Source organism: Juglans microcarpa x Juglans regia, chromosome 6S (genome assembly GCF_004785595.1).
Source record: "Juglans microcarpa x Juglans regia isolate MS1-56 chromosome 6S, Jm3101_v1.0, whole genome shotgun sequence".
In the NCBI taxonomy this organism is placed as follows: Eukaryota; Viridiplantae; Streptophyta; class Magnoliopsida; order Fagales; family Juglandaceae; genus Juglans; species Juglans microcarpa x Juglans regia.
Genome location: NC_054605.1, coordinates 2,568,004 through 2,586,071, shown reverse-complemented (window position 1 = coordinate 2,586,071; position 18,068 = coordinate 2,568,004).

The window sequence follows — 18,068 nt, the reverse complement described above, 5'->3', positions numbered from 1 at the left end:
AACTACACAAAAATCCCATCACTTCACACAATTCACAACCACATTTAAAACTGCATAAGTAATCTTATCACTTCATACAGCACACAGCATCACAAACTACACCATTCACAATTCACAATAATCAACAACAGAACACCTTTCACAACACCATTTCAGTTTCATAAGCATAATATTTCTTCTGATAAGGAGATAGAGATTTATACCATAAATTGAGGGCTAAGCCAGGCAGAGGTGCAACAGGCTGGAGGTGGGTAGTGAGGAGCTCAGGCATCTTGCTGCGTACTGGTCCGCGATGATCCAATGGTGGTTCGTAGTGACAATGATGGTTGGTTTGGCTTAAAGAGGTAGATGGCCCTACTGGTAGGGTGGTTCATGGCTGAGTATGGTTGAGTCATGGGCTTGTTGAGTCCTTGGTGCAACGTTACACGTACATGGGGTTGGGTGGTGCAAGGCAGTCCCATGGCTATCGGTTGGTGGTTGGCCGTGAGATGAGAGAAACAGAGAAGGAGAGGGAGGCGGCTGGGCTCACGACAGAATGAGAATTAACGACTGAGCTTCACGGTGACTAAGTTGGGCTTCACTAGCTATGCACGGTGTAGAGACGGAAGTCACGAGTAGGCTGCCGTGGTGGAACCTGTAGTGGAGGGAGAAAGCATGGAGGCTAACTGGGTGCTTGCTACAATCATGGACTGCAGTTTCTAGACCTCCATGGTAGAGGTTTGTGTGACAATGGAAGATTTTGGTTTTGGGCAGCGGCGGCTTCATGGATTCTGGATTTTGCATAAATTGACAGACAAGATTTACAACATAAGCTATATTAGGACGAGTCAATGTAAGATACTATAAGAAGCCAACTAATTGCCAATATATGGTGGGACCATGTAATGGAACTCCTTAGGCAACAGACAATTGTGATCTTGAAGCAAGAGTTGTGTAAACAACTTTAACACCATCTAAACCAAATTTGCGCAGAAGTGAGAGCACATATCTATTTTGAGTCAACATGAGAGTAGATGCATCTCGAGCAACTTGAATCCCCAAAAAATAATGCAGATTGCTGAGGTCATTCATGTTGAAGGCTAAGGACAATTGAGAAATAAATTGAGTGATCTGCAGAGATGAACTTCCAGTAACAATAATGTCATCCACATATATCAAAAGTAGAATAATATCAAAGCCGTGATGTCGATAGAACAAAGAGGTATCATAGGGACAACACTGAAAATTCATTTGCTGAAGATAGGTACAGAACTTCATGTACCAAGCTCTAAGAGATTACTTTAAACCATACAAGGCCTTGTGAAGGTAACAAACATAATCAGGTTGGGACGGATCCACAAAGCTAGGAGGTTGAGAGAGATAAACATTTTCTTGTAAATCGCTATGGAGAAAGATATTACTTACATAAAGTTGCTGGAGAGACCAATCTTGAGATAAAGGTAACGTTAAAACCAATCGAATGGTCCCAGGTTTGACAACTGGACTAAAAGTTTCATCATAGTCAAGGCCATGAAGTTGAGTGAAACCTCGAGCGACTAGACGAGCTTTATATCTTTCAAGAGAGCCATCCACATGAGTTTTAGTTTTAAACACCCATTTGCTACCCATTAAGTTCATATCTGGATGTTTTGGAGCAATGGTCCACGTATGATTAGCATGCAAAACATCTATTTCTTCCTGCATAGCCTTACGCCAATGGGTTCTTTGAGTGCTTGTTTGAAGGTTTTTGGTTCCTTGAATGAGCAACCAAATCTGCCAAGAAAAATGTGGGAATAGGAAGACGTGAAGAGAAGTAAACCTTGGGTTTTCTAGTAAGATCTTGAGCCCGAATAATCATGGGACCAGTTCAGGTGGGAACTGGTATAGATTCAGGCTGAGGAACAAGTGATGCATTAGATAAACTAGTGTTAGGAACATCAGACAAGGTTGATGTGAGGTATCAACAGCAACAGATGAAGAGCATGAAACTAGATCCACGGGTGAAGAAATTTTGAACTGCAGGTGTACATTTTGAAGGTCTTTTAGAAGGGGTCGAACCTTAAAATGTTGATTTTTTTTTTTGTGTATGACCTTGTACATGTTGAAATGGAAACATGAGTTTATTAAAAATAACATGACGTGAAATGTATATGTGGCGTGTTTGAACGTCCATGCAACAATATCCTTTATGTTGAAGAGAGTATCCAATAAAGATACATCTAGCAGATTTATACTCAAGTTTGGATCGTCCAAAAAATGTTAGACATGGGAAGCATGCACATCCAAAAATTATTAGAGATAAAAAAGGTGGTGAACGTCTGAAGAATATCTCAAAAGGTGACTTATTATGTAAAATCGGAGTGGGAAACCAATTAATAAGTGTTGAATGTAGTAGTCCAATATTTTCATGGAACATATAAATGGGCCATAAGCATTAAATCGGTCTCAACAACACACCGATGAAGACGTTCGGTGAAACCATTTTGTTCAACAGTGCCAGGACAAGAAAGCCTGTGAATAATTCATTGAGACTCAAAATAATTCTTCAAATACCATTAACATATTTCTCACCTCCATCACTTTGAATGATTTTAATGCGAGTGTGAAATTGATTTTCCATCAACATTAGGAGGAACTTGGGAAAAATATTGATCACACTAGATTTTCGCATAATGGGAAAATGCCAAATAAAATGAGAGTACTTATCAATTATAACACCATAAAAGCAAAAACCATCATAGGAGATAATGGGGGCTGGTCCCCATACATCAGTGTGAATGGTGTAAAGAAAAGTAGTAGCATAATTTGTATGAGATTGAAACGACAAGGTTATTGATTTCCCAAAATTACAACTTTCACAAAATGAAACAACTTTATTTGAAAATGGTAAAGAAGGTAATAATAATTGAAAAATCCAAAAATCTGGATGTCCCAAACTTGCATGCCATACACTGCCTAAGACTTTATTTGCTTGGAAACACCTTGGGTTGATTGGGTACAAGACATCCACCATAGAGCCTTTAAGTAGGACTCTGCTTTTCTTCAAATCCTTGATAAGAAATCCCAATGGATAAAACAAGAAGCGACAGTTATCAGCTTTTGTAAATTGAGAGATAGAAATGAGATTTTTAGCTATGGTAGGAACTATAAGAACACCATCCAATTTAAGATTAGTTTTAGGAAGTTAAAATTCACCAATACCAGTGATGGATAAAAAAGCGCCATTTCCAACCATTAGAATTGTTACCATGATAAGAATCAATACCTTCAGCTTCAGTAACATTAGAAGTCATATGTTGATTTGCCCCAATATCAGGATGCCAAGTATCCTCAATAATTTCACCAATTTGCAATGCCGCAAAAGCTTTGTATTGTTCAACCTCATCATCGGTTGCACAACAACTTTCAACTTTATGATTCAAACCACCACCACGGAAACAAGTGATGCAAGGGCAGTGACTTTCACCACATCCACGACCAGCATTGGAAGCATCACGATTTTTGAGTTGTTGAGGACGCCCACCAGATGCAGGACCTTGAGAAAGAACACCTCCTTTATGGCTTGTGTGATGTTGCTAGTTGGATGATGGAGGACCATGTCCATAGCCTCCATGACGACCTCGAGACCTAGAGTTAGAACCACCTTTGTTCGTGTAGAAAGCAACAGTAGATAAGCTCCTTTTGCAACTATGAGTCTTATTTCAAAGTCTCGAAGTTTTCCAATAACATTTCCAAGTGAAGGAAATGTAGCACGAGCATTTATAGCAACAACAATAGGATCAAATTTAGATCCCAGCCTCTTAAAATACAAATAATGAAATCTTCATCATCTATTGGTTTCCTTGCACCCCTAAGCGAGAGAGAAAGAGACTTTGCTTGAAGGTAGTCTTCCATGAACAAAGCACCTTTGGAGAGGGATTGGAGTTCACCTTTCATTTGTTGAACTCGGTCTCATGTATGACTTCCATACAAAGTTTTCATAATAGCCCAAGCATCATGAGCAGTCTCACTATTGATCACCTGAGATAGAGGAGTATCCAATAATGAACTATTGATCCATCCAAGAATCAATTGATCTGTGTGCAACCAACGTGCGACTAATGGATTCGGAGTTGACACATCACTATCACCAATGACAATCTATGGAGGACAAGGAACTTCATTTAAAACATATCAAAAAAAGACCATAGCCATAGAGGACAGGTACAAATTGAGTTTTCCACAATAGATAAATTGTTTGAGGCTAATTTAATTGAGATATCGAGGAGATTGGATTTAACAGAGAACGCAAGGGAAGCAAAGTCATCAATTTGTGGGATCGAGGAGGAGGTAGAAGACGACGCCATGCTATGTACCTCAGTGACTCTTGATACCATGTGAGAAAACAGTCTACACCAGTCTGTGCACTTTATATTAATTTATAGATCAATTACATCTGTCAACACTGAGATCTTACAACTAGTCTACGAAGTATACAACCTGTTATACATGGGCAACTAACAGCAATATTACAAAACATAGAATGCAAAAAACATGGACCATTACATGTGGAGAGTATCACTGCTAGAACTATGGAAACAGGGGATCACGATTATAACTATGGAAATAGTGGATCACAACTATATTCTAAAAAGTTATTTCAAAATGGCAGACACTGCAAAGATATACGTGTATGCACACTTGCTTGTGCCTATGTGCATATCATATATATATATATATATATTATCTCCACACAATCAACCCATCTATCACTACCATGTCGAATATAATTACACTAATGAGCTTTAACGGATGAAAAGAAATTTTTTGCATAGGCAGTTAAGATAAAATATATAGGAGCAAAAGGAGTTAAAAGGGTCAATGCAAATGATCCTTATGGCTTCATCAAACACCTCCCTTGTAGCCCCTCTCATGCCATTACACAATGAAGAATTACCATGAACAACAGCTACATGCTATGCATTTTATAACTTCTATTCCTTTAAAGGATGTCATGAATAGAGGTTAAAGGGACAAAATGAGGATGTATATGCATGATTATGTATTGAATATGTAAAAGAGTTGTAGTTTGATTGGACAAATTTGCTATAAATGATATAGAGGTTGTTTTTATGCATGAATGTACAATGGTTAAGCATCAGAGTTAGTTTGAAATTGTATATTAGGCTTTGTATTGGATTGAATTGTGAAAATGAATAAAGTCTGGTAATGTGCTATGTTGAAGTGTTGGGTTGGATGGCACATGGATAGAGGCCTTCGACTTTAAAGTGAAGAGGGCTATTAGAGACAATTGGATCCTAAAAACCCACAAACTAACGTGACACAGTGACAACGTCCACATCCCTTCACCAACATCGCCCCTCATCGTAGCCTAGCCATCTTCCTCGCCCTTCACCGACATCACTCTCTAATCTCTCTCTCACAATCTTTGGCAAGATGAGGGACATCGTCATTGTCGCCCCTCATCGGCAAGTGAGCGATCTCTCTCTCTCTCTCTCTCTCTCTCTCTCTCATGCTCTCTCTTTGGGAATTGAACGGGTGGGGGATAAGGGAGTGAAAGAAAGGGAAAAAAGTAACGTGGCAAACTGACTTCGTTTGGGTCAAGGGCGAGACATAAATATCATGAGGTTATGGTAGTACTATAAGAAACCCCTAAGCAAAAAAATTCAACCTTAATAAGTTTGCAACTTTGCTGGAGTAAAGTGACAAATATGTGATAGACTCCATTTGGCCTGAGGATGGAGCATTCATACCGTGAGGTTATGGTAATAGTATAGGATGCCCCCGGGTGAAAAAATCCAACCTAAATTTGTTTTCAACTTTGCTCTTAATATGTTTGTTACATGGTATAACAAAGTGGTAAAAATGTAACTAACTCAGTTTGACCCAACGATGGATGTACATACCATGAGACTATGGTGGTGCCATACGAAGCCTTTGAACAAAAAAATCTAATTGATAATAACTTGATTGTGCATACTTTCACTAATTTAAATAAAACATTATCAATATTTTAATGTCTAAATCACAATAAAACATTATTGTGCATAATGCCACATTAACCGATTTATTTAATTAAAAAAAAATATTTATTTAATTAAAAGAAAAAACAAGAAATCGAACACAAACAGAAAAAGGAGGGAAAAGGAGGGTATTGTTTTCATTTCAGAACAAAATAATCCAGCAAAAATGCAAAACATGGAAGAAGAAGATATTGAGCTCTGAGGCAGTCGATTTTTGGGTCTAGAAGAACCGTAGATCTCTTCATCTTCACGTGAATAGCTATAGGATCTCCTCTAGTGACTGAAAAGTTTTACATTTCAGAAAAAAAAAAATCAGCAAAAATGCAAAACCGTGGAAGAAAAAGATATTGAGCTCCGTGGCAGTTGATTTTTGGGTCTAGAAGAACCATAGATCTCCTCATCTTCGCGTGAACACTTGTGAGATCTCCTCCATCTCTGTTCTTCAGCTTCGTGTCTCCATCGGTAGCTTCAGGTAAGACATCCCGCATCGTCTGCTTCCTATGTTCGTGTCTTCGTCTTCGTATGTGGTGTTTTTGTTTGTATTTTGGTGGCTAGAAACATCTATAAGCATTTTAAGTTGTTAAAAAGGAAGGCTCCATAGCTACAGGATTCGTCGAGAGGCCGACCAAAAAGTATAGGAAGTAGGAAATTTACTGCACTGGTTATCTCCATTAGCTTTGTCACAAGGTTCGCATTTTATAGATGTTAGTATTTCATTTTACCGCTTCTTGCGTTGATAATGTTATAGTGCAAAGTGTCTGTTTTTGTTGGCTTCTTGTCACAGGGTAGGCATTCTGTTTTCAGAGCAAGGAGACAACCCTACAGGATTAATGGCACATTCCCATGTTTAACTACATGAAGACATCATATTAAGTAGAAAAAAGACAATTTGTGAGCTGATTTTGAGGTTTAGAGACTGGGTTGTTCAAACAAAACCATTTCATAGTTAAATTTTTAATAAATTTTCAAATGATAGAGTCCATTCTTCAATTGTTTTTTTAAAAAAAAAACTATTTCTTTTGATAATAAATTTAATTCATTGCATATGATTAATGGCACATTCCCATGTTTAACTACATGAAGACATCATATTAAGTAGAAAAAAGACAATCTGTGAGCTGATTTTGGGGTTTAGAGACTGGGTTGTTCAAACAAAACCATTTCATAGTTAAGTTTTTAACAAAACTGTCAAATGATAGAGTCCATTATTCAATTGTTTTTTAAAAAAAAAAAAATCTATTTCTTTTGCTAATAAATTCAATTCATTGCCCAGATTAATGGCACATTCCCATGTTTAACTACATGAAGACATAATATTAAGTAGAAAAAAGACAATTTGTGAGCTGATTTTGGGGTTTAGAGACTGGGTTGTTCAAACAAAACCATTTCGTAGTTAAATTTTTAACAAAACTGTCAAATGATAGAGTCCATTCTTCAATTGTTTTTAAAAAAAATCTATTTCTTTTACTAATAAATTTAATTCATTGCACAGGATTAATGGCACATTCCAATATTTAACTACATGAAGATATCGTATTAAATAGAAAAAAGACAATCTGTAAACTGATTTTGGGGTTTAGAGACTGGATTGTTCAAACAAAACCATTTCATAGTTAAATTTTTAATAAATTTTTAATGATAGAGTCCATTCTTCAATTGTTTTAAAAAAACATCTATAAGCATTTTGCTAATAAATTATTTCATTGCACATGCTAATTGCTAATGTAATTATATTTTGTTAATTTGTTTGGATCATTTACACTTATGCCTCTAACTAGGGGTGGGTAGCGGGCCTGCTTTCACTCCGCCCCTTTCAACTGGGCGGAGCACCCCATCTGTCAGATGCCGGGGGCGGGTGGCCCTGCCCGCATCTAACCCCCCAGGCGGGGGTGGGATAGGGGCAACCCCCACCCCACCTCGCACATCATAAATATATATAAGTATTTATATATAAAAAAATAACCTAGGCACGTCATTTCATGCTTGGGGTTTTGTTTTTAATACCCATAACGAAACAACGTCGTTTCGTTAATGGCGAAACGGCGTCGTTTCATGTTTTGTTTAGAATCCTCCCCCCCCCCCCCAAGATCACCGTCCCACTCACTCAACTAGAATCTCCGTCTCTCTCTCTCTCTCTCTCTCTCTCTGCGTCTCGCTCCATCGCTCGCCTTCACCTTGGGATAAGATCTGATTTTTAATTGGGAAACCCCTAAATTATTTTAGGGTTTCGGATTGGGGGGATTTTGAGGATTTACATTAATGTGGGATAAGATCTGATTTTGAATTGGGAAATTAATTTTTTTTACAACTTTTATAACCCATTTTAATTGGGTATTTAATTTTTTTTTATAGCTTTTAGTCTTTTATCACCCATTTTAATTGGGTAATTGGGTATTTCATTTCTTTTACAGCTTTTATAACCCATTTTAATTGGGTAATGGTATTTATTTTTTTACAACTTTTATAAACTATTTTAATTGGGTAATTGGGTATTTCATTTCTTTTACAGCCTTTATAACCCATTTTAATTGGGTAATGGAATTTTTTTACAACTTTTATAACCCATTTTAATTGGGTATACCGTATTTCATTTTTTTTACAACTTTTATAACCCATTTTAATTGGGTAATTGGGTATTTCATTTTTTTTTTTTTATGTTTGATGTTTGATATTCCAACTTCCAATATATATGTTAATGCTTGGATGTTAATTGTTTGGCATGTTGCTATGTTTGTTTTAATTTCAGATTTCTTGTTTGCTTGAATTCATGGATATGCCAGCAAATTCTAGTGTGGGCTCTCATTTCCATGTCCAGGGTACCCCTACCCCTACACCTACCCCTACCCCTACCCCTACCCCTACTCCTACTTCTACTTCTACTCCTACCCCTACCCCTACCCCTACCCCTGACCCAACACCTACCCCTACGACACTTTGCCCCGCCCCCAAGCCCAACAAGAAACATGCTTCTATAGTTTGGGCTCATTTCACCAAACTAGAGGGTGGTAACCCCAATATTCCTCAAGCCAAGTGTAACAATTGTGGAAAAATATATGGATGTCACTATAGGAAACATGGCAACTCACAATTAAAGGTGCACTTAGAAGAGCAATATAAAAAAAATCTAATATTAAGATCATTACAAGAAAAGAGCCAATCTAGGCTAAAAATTGGATTTCAAAACATGGCAGATGGGACTGGTGGGGGTGCAACTTTGAGGGGGTATACTAAGTATGATTCCGATGAGTGTAGAAGACACCTAGCTCGTATGGTCATCATGGACGAGCTACCTGTTCAAGTTGTTGATGGGAAAGGGTTCCAAGCATTTGCTCATTACTTGGAACTAAGATTTAATATTCCTTCTCGAACCAAGGTTTAATATTCCTTCTCGCCACATGGTGGTAAAGGATATAAAAAAACATTTTTACACTGAAAAAGACAAGTTGAGGGGTGAATTGGCCGGTCAATTTGTTTGCCTTACCATTGATACTTGGACATCAGTCCAAAATTTTAATTATATGTCTTTAACTGTGCATTTTGTTGATTGTAATTGGACAGTACATAAGAAAATTATAAAATTTTGTTAAATCACTAATCATAAGGGTGAGACAATTGGGAAGGCCTTAGAGGCCGCAATAAAGGAGAGGGTGTTGACCCGATTTCTTATAGTCACAATTGATAATGCCTCATCTAATGATGTCACATTGGAACATCTAAAGCCCTATCTTAGAGAGGCAAATAAGACAATCTTGGGTGGTGAGTGTCTGCATGTGAGATGTGCGGCACATATTCTGAATCTTATTGTTACTGATGGTTTGAGGGATCTTCATGACTCGATTGCTCAGGTCAGGACTACTGTGAGATGAGTGAGATCTTCTCATTCGAGGTTGGAGAAATTCAAGATTGCTTTAAGATCTGCGGGCCTAACATCCAAGAAGGGCCTTTGTACTGATATGCCTACACAATGGAACTCAACATTTTTTATGTTGGAGGCGGCCCAAAAATATAGGCTGACATTTACACTATTGGGTGATGAAGACATCCAATATGTTAAATATTTTGATGATCACGAGGGATTGGGGAAACCCGTAGATGATGATTGGGAGATTGTATATATTTTTATGGAGTTTTTTAGCCTTTTTTATGAGGTCACCACGACGATATCTGGAACTTATACCCTACATCCCATCAATTATGTCAGCAAATATGCAGGCTAAAAGAAGAATTAGATGACATGGTCGCGGGTGGTCACTATAGGCTGCGGGAGATGGCATTGGTTATGAGGTCAAAGTACAACAAGTATTGGAGAGATTTTACTAGAGCTAATATTTTGTTATATGTAGCTGTCGTCCTTGACCCAAGGTTTAAGGTGGATGGTTTGGTATTTGGATTGGGCCTTGCGTACGGACAAGCATGGGTGAAACTTATTGCAGCAAGGGTTCGGGAAACTCTTAGTAGATTATTTGATGAGTTTACCGTCCTGCGGGGTGGTAATATTGCGGTACCTACACCTACCCCCCACCGATTCAAGTAGTCGATAGTGGGAAAAGACGTAGATTGGACTGGGGTTAGAGGTTTGAGCAGACCCCCTTAATGCGGAGTTATGTAGAGGCTCAGTCAGAGATAGACATATACTTAGTAGCAAAGGTAATACCATTTTCACGAGACTTTGATATATTAAGTTGGTGGAAGGTGAATGCCTTGAAGTATCCCATCCTTAGAGGGATAGCCCGCAGTCTTTTGGCCATCCCTGTTAGCACCGTAGCCTCAGAGTCGGCCTTTAAGTATGAGGAGCCTTCAATTTACACGCAGAATTGGATTAAGGGAACTCCAATTCATATTCCGAATGTTCTTAAGTATGAGGAGGCTGACGTTGAGGAGGTGGGTGGTGATCAGTCTGGATCTGGTACTTAATTTAATTTAATTTTCTAATTTCTTATTAATTAATTTATTTTCATTTAATTGGTATTCATTAATTTCATTTCAAATTTTATTGTTATAGTGATACATGAGACGGCGTCTACGGCTACCTCCGATGCAGTATGACTTTGTATTGGATCCACCATTGCCATGGTTTGCACAATTTGTCTTTTATTTGTTTTTTGCATTTATAATTTTATATCATATTTTAGTATCTAATTATTTTGCTTGTATGTTTTTTAGCTTTTATATTCTCAATATACACATGCCGAATCGTAATGACCAATCTATGTTCATCTGCCTCATCTTCATCTCAAATTCCAATTGCCCAATCCCAATCTCATCTTGGTTAGTACTTTTAATATTTTGTATTTTAATTTTTTTAATCTTTGTTTCATTTTATAATTTTATAATTCTAATTTGTTTTATTTTTAACTTATTAATATTTCAGGTTTTATAACTTATTAATGTTTATGATCTTGATTTTCAGTCTCACAGCAGTCGACACAACTTACCACTCAGAGAACTTACCGCCACCGCGCCATCCTAAATTGATCAAATTGAAAATTTATTAGTTATAATTGTTAATTTACAATTAAGTGTAATGTTGTTACAATAGTTAATAGTACAATTTGTAATATTTAATATTTTTAGAGGAGCTTGTAATTTTGTAATAGTTTAAGTTTATTAGTTCTCTTAGAATCTTAATTTGTATAATTGGAAATTGTAATTTGTAATAACTTAGGGCATACTGCCTTAGTTATGATTATTACTTAATTAGTTAATAGTTGAAATTTAGTATATACTTAATAGTTCTATATATATATATATGTATCTTTTTTTTCAATTTTTAAATATTTTTTTTAGTTAAATTTTGGGTCCAAAGTGGCCCAAAAAATGGATTATGGGCCCAAATTGGTCCAAAAAAAGATTTTGAGCCATTTAGGGCCCAGAAAAATGAGTTGGGCTGAAGGCCCAATGGAGGGCGGACGGATGGGGGTCCACCCCCACACCTCGGCGAACGGACGGGGTACCCCGCCCCTCATGGGCGAGGATGAGATACGGTAGAAATTTTGACACCCCCGCCCAAGCATGGGCGGGGGGCGAGGGAGGGGTGGCCTTGCCCCTTAGGAGGCGGGTAGCACCCCTACCTCTAACATTTGTTTTCCTAAGGATGAGCAACTTAATCTGGTGATTTTTTTGTTGTTGTTACAGGAAGTATAGTTTTCCTTGAGATTGTTAGCATGGAAAAAGGAGAAGACCACTCAATTGGGCTAACATCATCTAGCTCAAATCCTTCAAGCGCAGTATGTGATATTATTTTACAGATTTGTTGGAATGTGCTGAGTTGATGTTTATTGGTTGATTACATTATTCCCCCATGGTTGCTACTTATCATTATTAGTTTTTATGTCAGGACATCCCAACAACTGCTCCAAACCTTTCAAATTACATGCGCGTTTGGCATGGACCAGTGCCTGCATGGTCACCGACCTTTATGCCATTTCCAGATGGCAACCAATATCCAATCAACATTCAGGTAGTGATGCAACTTTGTTAGTATTTTTTTTTTTTTTAATAAATATACCTTTTCAAAAGGTTTAATTGATTTAATTTTGTGATTTATGCAGAATGTTGATTACAAATTTCAATATGGGATATGATCTCTCATTCCTCTCATCACTACAAGCTCCACAACGAGCTCAAGAGTTCATATAGAATATCCACGCAATTGTAAGGAAACTGAAGCACCATATACATCCTCTAGACTTGATGAGGAGAGTACAGAGGATACACCAAATTCACGGGATACTGAGGATGGTAGTGCCTGGACATCTGAATGTGTCCAAATGAATGGTGGTGATACGATTGAGGAGCCAAAGTCGGGGATATAATTTAATTCTTTTGAAGAGTTATTGAGCTATTATAAACAATATGGTAAAAAATGCGGGTTTGGGGTGATGACAAAAAGGAGTGAAAAGGCTGAGGATGGGACTGTTAAATATGCCACCCTTGCTTGTGCCCGCGGTGGGAAGGCCCGGAATAGAACATTGAATGTTGTCAAATCATGTCCTACAGCAATGACTGAATGTAAGGCAAAAATTAATGTCTTAAAAGTTGAGAGAAATGTGTGGTTGACAACATGTCATAATATCCATAATCATGGCGTTAGTCCAAAGAAATCCTACTTCTTTCATTGTAATAGAGAAGTTAGCGAGACAGTAAAAAGAGTTCTAGATACACATGACTTGCCTGACATTAAAATGAATAAGAGCTTTGACAGTCTTCTTGTTGGCACGGGCGAATTTGAGAACCTCCCGTTTTTGGAAAAAAAATTTCGTAATTATATAGATAAGGCAAGAAATCTGCAACTTGGGAAAGGTGGCTCTAGAGCACTTCGAGAGTACTTTTTAAGAATGCAATACAAAAATCTCGGGTTCTTTGCATTGATGGACTTAGATGATGTCGGGAGGTTAAAGAACGTCTTCTAGCAGACCCCCGTAGTAGGGCAGCATATCAGTATTTCGGTGATGTGGTCACATTCGACACCACGTATCTGACGAATAGATATGCCCTTTGCACCATTTGTTGGTGTAAACCACTACGGCAAGTCAATTTTGTTGGGAGCAGGATTGATATCTAATGAGGATACAGAGATATTTGTGTGGTTATTCCAGACATGGTTAAAATGTATGGATGGTATAACTCTGAGCGCCATAATCACAGATCAGGACATAGCGATGAAAAATGTGGTTGCCATTGTATGAGCCATTCCAAGACCACACTTAGCTATCCAAATGCCCAAACAGCCACCGTACGTGGGTTAGCCGCCACATACGACCCTTCTGACATCATCGACTGTGAAGATCAGCGAGCAACGCGCGGGTTGTCCCGTCGATGGTATAACCCTCTATCCCTCGTTATTGATGTTAGATGTTAATTAGTTGATTAGGTTGTGGACTGTGCTGTTGGTATTTGTGGAGTTTGCTATATTGGGATGTTCTGTGTAGTGAAGTGTTGGGCATATCTGTGTAGTGTGCTGTGAAGTGTTAGGCGTAGTTGGGAATTGTGTTATGTAGTGTGGTTGTGGAGTATGTACTGTATTGGTACGTGGCATGTGGAATGGGAATAGTACACATGGAGTGTACTCCATGTGGTGGAGTGATGCACCATATGGCGTGTACGCCATAGTGGTGATATGGCGTAGCGTGTGAAAATGGAGTATACGTTGAGTGTACTCCAAGAGGTGCAGCGACAGATCGTGTAGCGTGTCGCAGAGATAAGGATGATTGTGTGGTTGATGGGCGTAGAGCTTGGTGAGTCGTGTCGGGAACTATGGAACAGTGTCCCAAAGTAGTTATGGTGTGGCCTGTAGTCTGAAGGTGACAAGTGTCACCATAATTGACTTATGGCTAGGAGTATGGGTGAAGTGGTAGAATAAGTGTAAGAGTGCACAGCGGAAGCATGACTGGGGAATGTCACAAAGTGACATGATTACCAGCAGTCGTGCTTATGACAGGTGAGGAGTTAGCGTAGGCATGGTGCAGCAAGATCGTGACGAGATGTCACGATGTGATAGGAGTACGTGAGGAACCGTACTCGTAATCAGTTAAGAGTTGGCGTAAGAATGACATAGTGGGATGTCAGGTGATGTGACAAGTTCACGATGTAGCTTGAGAGTAGTCTCGAGCTATATGATGTGACGTGAGGCGTGGTTGTGAACGGAGTCTTGTCATATTAAGTGTTGTGATGAACTGTCAAAAGGAACGGGTAGCATGAAGAGTCATGCTAGCCGGGTTAAGAGAAGGTTGGTATTGGAGTATGACCCTTGTCCCTACGATCAGGTGATCAACATGTTATATGTTAGTCTCAGGTGGTAAGGGGTAAAGTACATATGTAATTTAGTTAAACACATGTGCCAGACGGATTCACCATATGTAATGGGTAATCTGTCCTGAGCACAGTTACACGGTGCTTAAGCCTCAGAGTTGGCTTAGAGCCGTGTGGCTTGTATGGATGGGAATGAGGATTTAGTGTGGGCTAAGGTGCATGAAAGTAGTGACGGGTATATTGTTAGGATTGAGATGCGTGATTCTGTCGGTCAGAATCATGCGTCGGAATATGGTTAACAGAAAAAAAGGACAAATGTCTTAGTGTCTTAGTCTTAAGGTGAATCATGGGTTTACTTTAGTAATGAGCACTCGAGGCAAGAACGTCAAGTTGAGAAGAGATAGTGACCGTAAGTGGTCCCTGAAGGTGTTAGCATAGTAAAGGGCACGTAAGAGCATGAGATAGAAGGAGAGTGTTCCAAGTAAAGTATAGCTTATGTCTTCTAAGTTTAAGTTGCTTATGTACTAGATAGAGAATGACGCTAAGGTTATGTGTATGCATGTAGGTTGCCATCTGACACGCACATGAATGGACTGCATGATATAAAAGTAGTATGGAGTCTAAGTAAGTATTGCGTTCATACTCTTCTAGAGATTTCTAAAATACAAGAAACGAAAACGAAACGTTTTTCCTTACTAAACGACACGAAAGATGTTTTTACAAAAGCATGCTAAATATAAATAAATGTTCAAAGGTATACGTATGTACGACCCCTCCTTGGCAGCTCCTTTTTACACACCCAAAGTATTAATTATATGAATGTGAATGGATGATTATATGTTGTATCTATGGTATGTATTTTCTAAGAAAAAAACTGTTGCTTTAACTGATGCTTTTACGGTTGACATGAAAGATGATATTTAAGCTCACGCTTTTAAACGATGTTTTCCATAAACCGAAAGGATAGAGCTAAAATGAACTGAAAAAGGAACGATGATTTTCGAGCTTACACCCCAAACAATGTTTTTCTCATGAAATGATATTTTCTCATGAAAATGCTTTCAAATGACGTTTTTCCATGAACGAACTGTTAAATGAAAAGGACTGAACTGTAAGAAAGGACTTAAATGAAATGAACGTTTACTATATGAAGATATGTAACGGCCACATGAATGAATGGAAAGGGTACCAATGAATGGGCAGATTGCAATGCTGGGTAAGTAGTGCTGGAAGTGCACCGAGTGCTACCCCTGACTGAAAAGGGATTCCCAACCAGTGGCAACGAGCAAAGTCCGGGTCCAAAGGAAGACCGCTAACCCCAACACACGGGGCGTAACAGTGTGTACCGGCCAATGAAAATGATAAGAAAGAATAGATGAACGTATGAACACATGAACTTTTAAGAAATGAAAGCACTGACGGGAGAAACGTTTTACGAAAAGAAAGTCCATTTTAAAAGAAAAATTCCGTCCAGTGATGTTTTCAAAAGAACGCACGTATGCACGCACGCATGTACGTATAGTATGTATGAATGATGAATGCATGAATGAAAATCTATGTTGTTGTATTTTAACTGTATGAAGTAATGCTTACAAGTCATCGACTCATTTTAGTTTTTATGCATGTCCCTCCCCCCACAGGGACAGAATGAACTGCATGCGTCAGGATGGACACGACCCATGGGGAAGAGCACTGAAGTCTAGGCATGAGCGTTTAAATGTATGAGAGGTGTTTTTATTGTTAAAATTGATGATTTCTGTTGTGAACCTCTGTTATCCTAAAAGCACATTTTATTTTATAACGTAGAGTCTTGCACCTTGGGTATGGAAGTAAAAATTTTTAAATCAAACGGTAATTCCCGTCATCTTTTCTAAAATCATTTTATAAAAAGTCTCACCACAAGGACAGGCGTTACATAAGCATCCCAATAACAGTAGCAGTTTAACATTTTAGTGAAAGTAAGCATCCCAATAATAGTAGTAGTTTAATATTTTAATGATGTTTTGTGAAGTTTAAAGAACACTATGACAATTGAAAGGGTGGCTCATTTTAAAAATAGTTGATAGTCTAATAAAACTTTCAGTGAGAAATTGAGAATTGAACCCTGCTTATTCAATTCCAAAAACAGTATATCATGCAAAGTGTATCTTCTTGGACTGCAGTTGGCAACCCTGAAAGGAAAAAAATACTAAATAGATTTGCCATATGACATGGTATACTATCATTTTTGCACCAAAAAAAAAAAAAATCATTGTTTTTTGGGTTTGTGTGCTAGCACTTTTGATTATGTTTCATGCTATTGTGCTAGATTGTGTCCATTAGGAGGGCCCATGTTGATATGTAGTTTTAGCTTTGCTTATTTGACTCTTACTTTATATATGCCTATTTGTTTACAGTCATTTGATTCTCAAAATTACATTAATAATAATAATAATAATAATAACAATAATAATAATAATAATCATAATATGTGTCCTATAGCATCTCAAGGAGTTTCTATATTCATTGACTCTTCAATTTTCAGTTTGACAGCCATTACTTCTCTACTTAAGAAATATGGGATTGATCCCAAACAGACAAGAGTAAATACACAAGAGTAACTGTTTAATATGGTAGTGAGACTGTTATAGACAAGAGTAAAACATCCCACTAACATTTTACAGTAACAGTTTAATCAAATAAAATTTGCTAAACCACCCTGCTCAAATATTATTTTATGCATTCCATATAGATGCTACTACTCTCATACATGAATGGAATTTATAAATTGGCAACTTAACAACGATGATATGGTATGTGATTTGAATAACTACATGACTAAATAGTTAATGCAAGAATTATACATCATAGGCAATGTATTACATGACTAAATGTACAATGTATGATAAAGAATTATTGACTACCAAACATTTGGAAAGTAAAACCAAAGCACAGAAAAAAGAGAAAACTAACGACATTTTTGCTGTGAGGATACGTTGAAACTCGGCCCGATCGATAATTACATAAATTTTTTTGGGGTTAGGGTTAGGGTTAGGGTTTCGGGGCTTGATAACCAAACAAATTTAGGGTTAGGGTTTGAGGGCTTGATAACCAAACAAATTTAGGGTTAGGGTTAGGTTTGGGGTTTTGCAGGAAGAGGATTTTAGATTTGGGTTTGTAGGAAGGAGGGTTTGTGGAGAAGACGAAGAGAAGACAAAGAAGACGAAGATGATGTGGCTCTGTGGCTTCATGGCTCTATGTCTCCGTGGAGAAAATGAAGAGAAGACGAAAACAGTGACTTTGCAAAACCGTTGGTTCGTGGGTACGAGGGCTCGT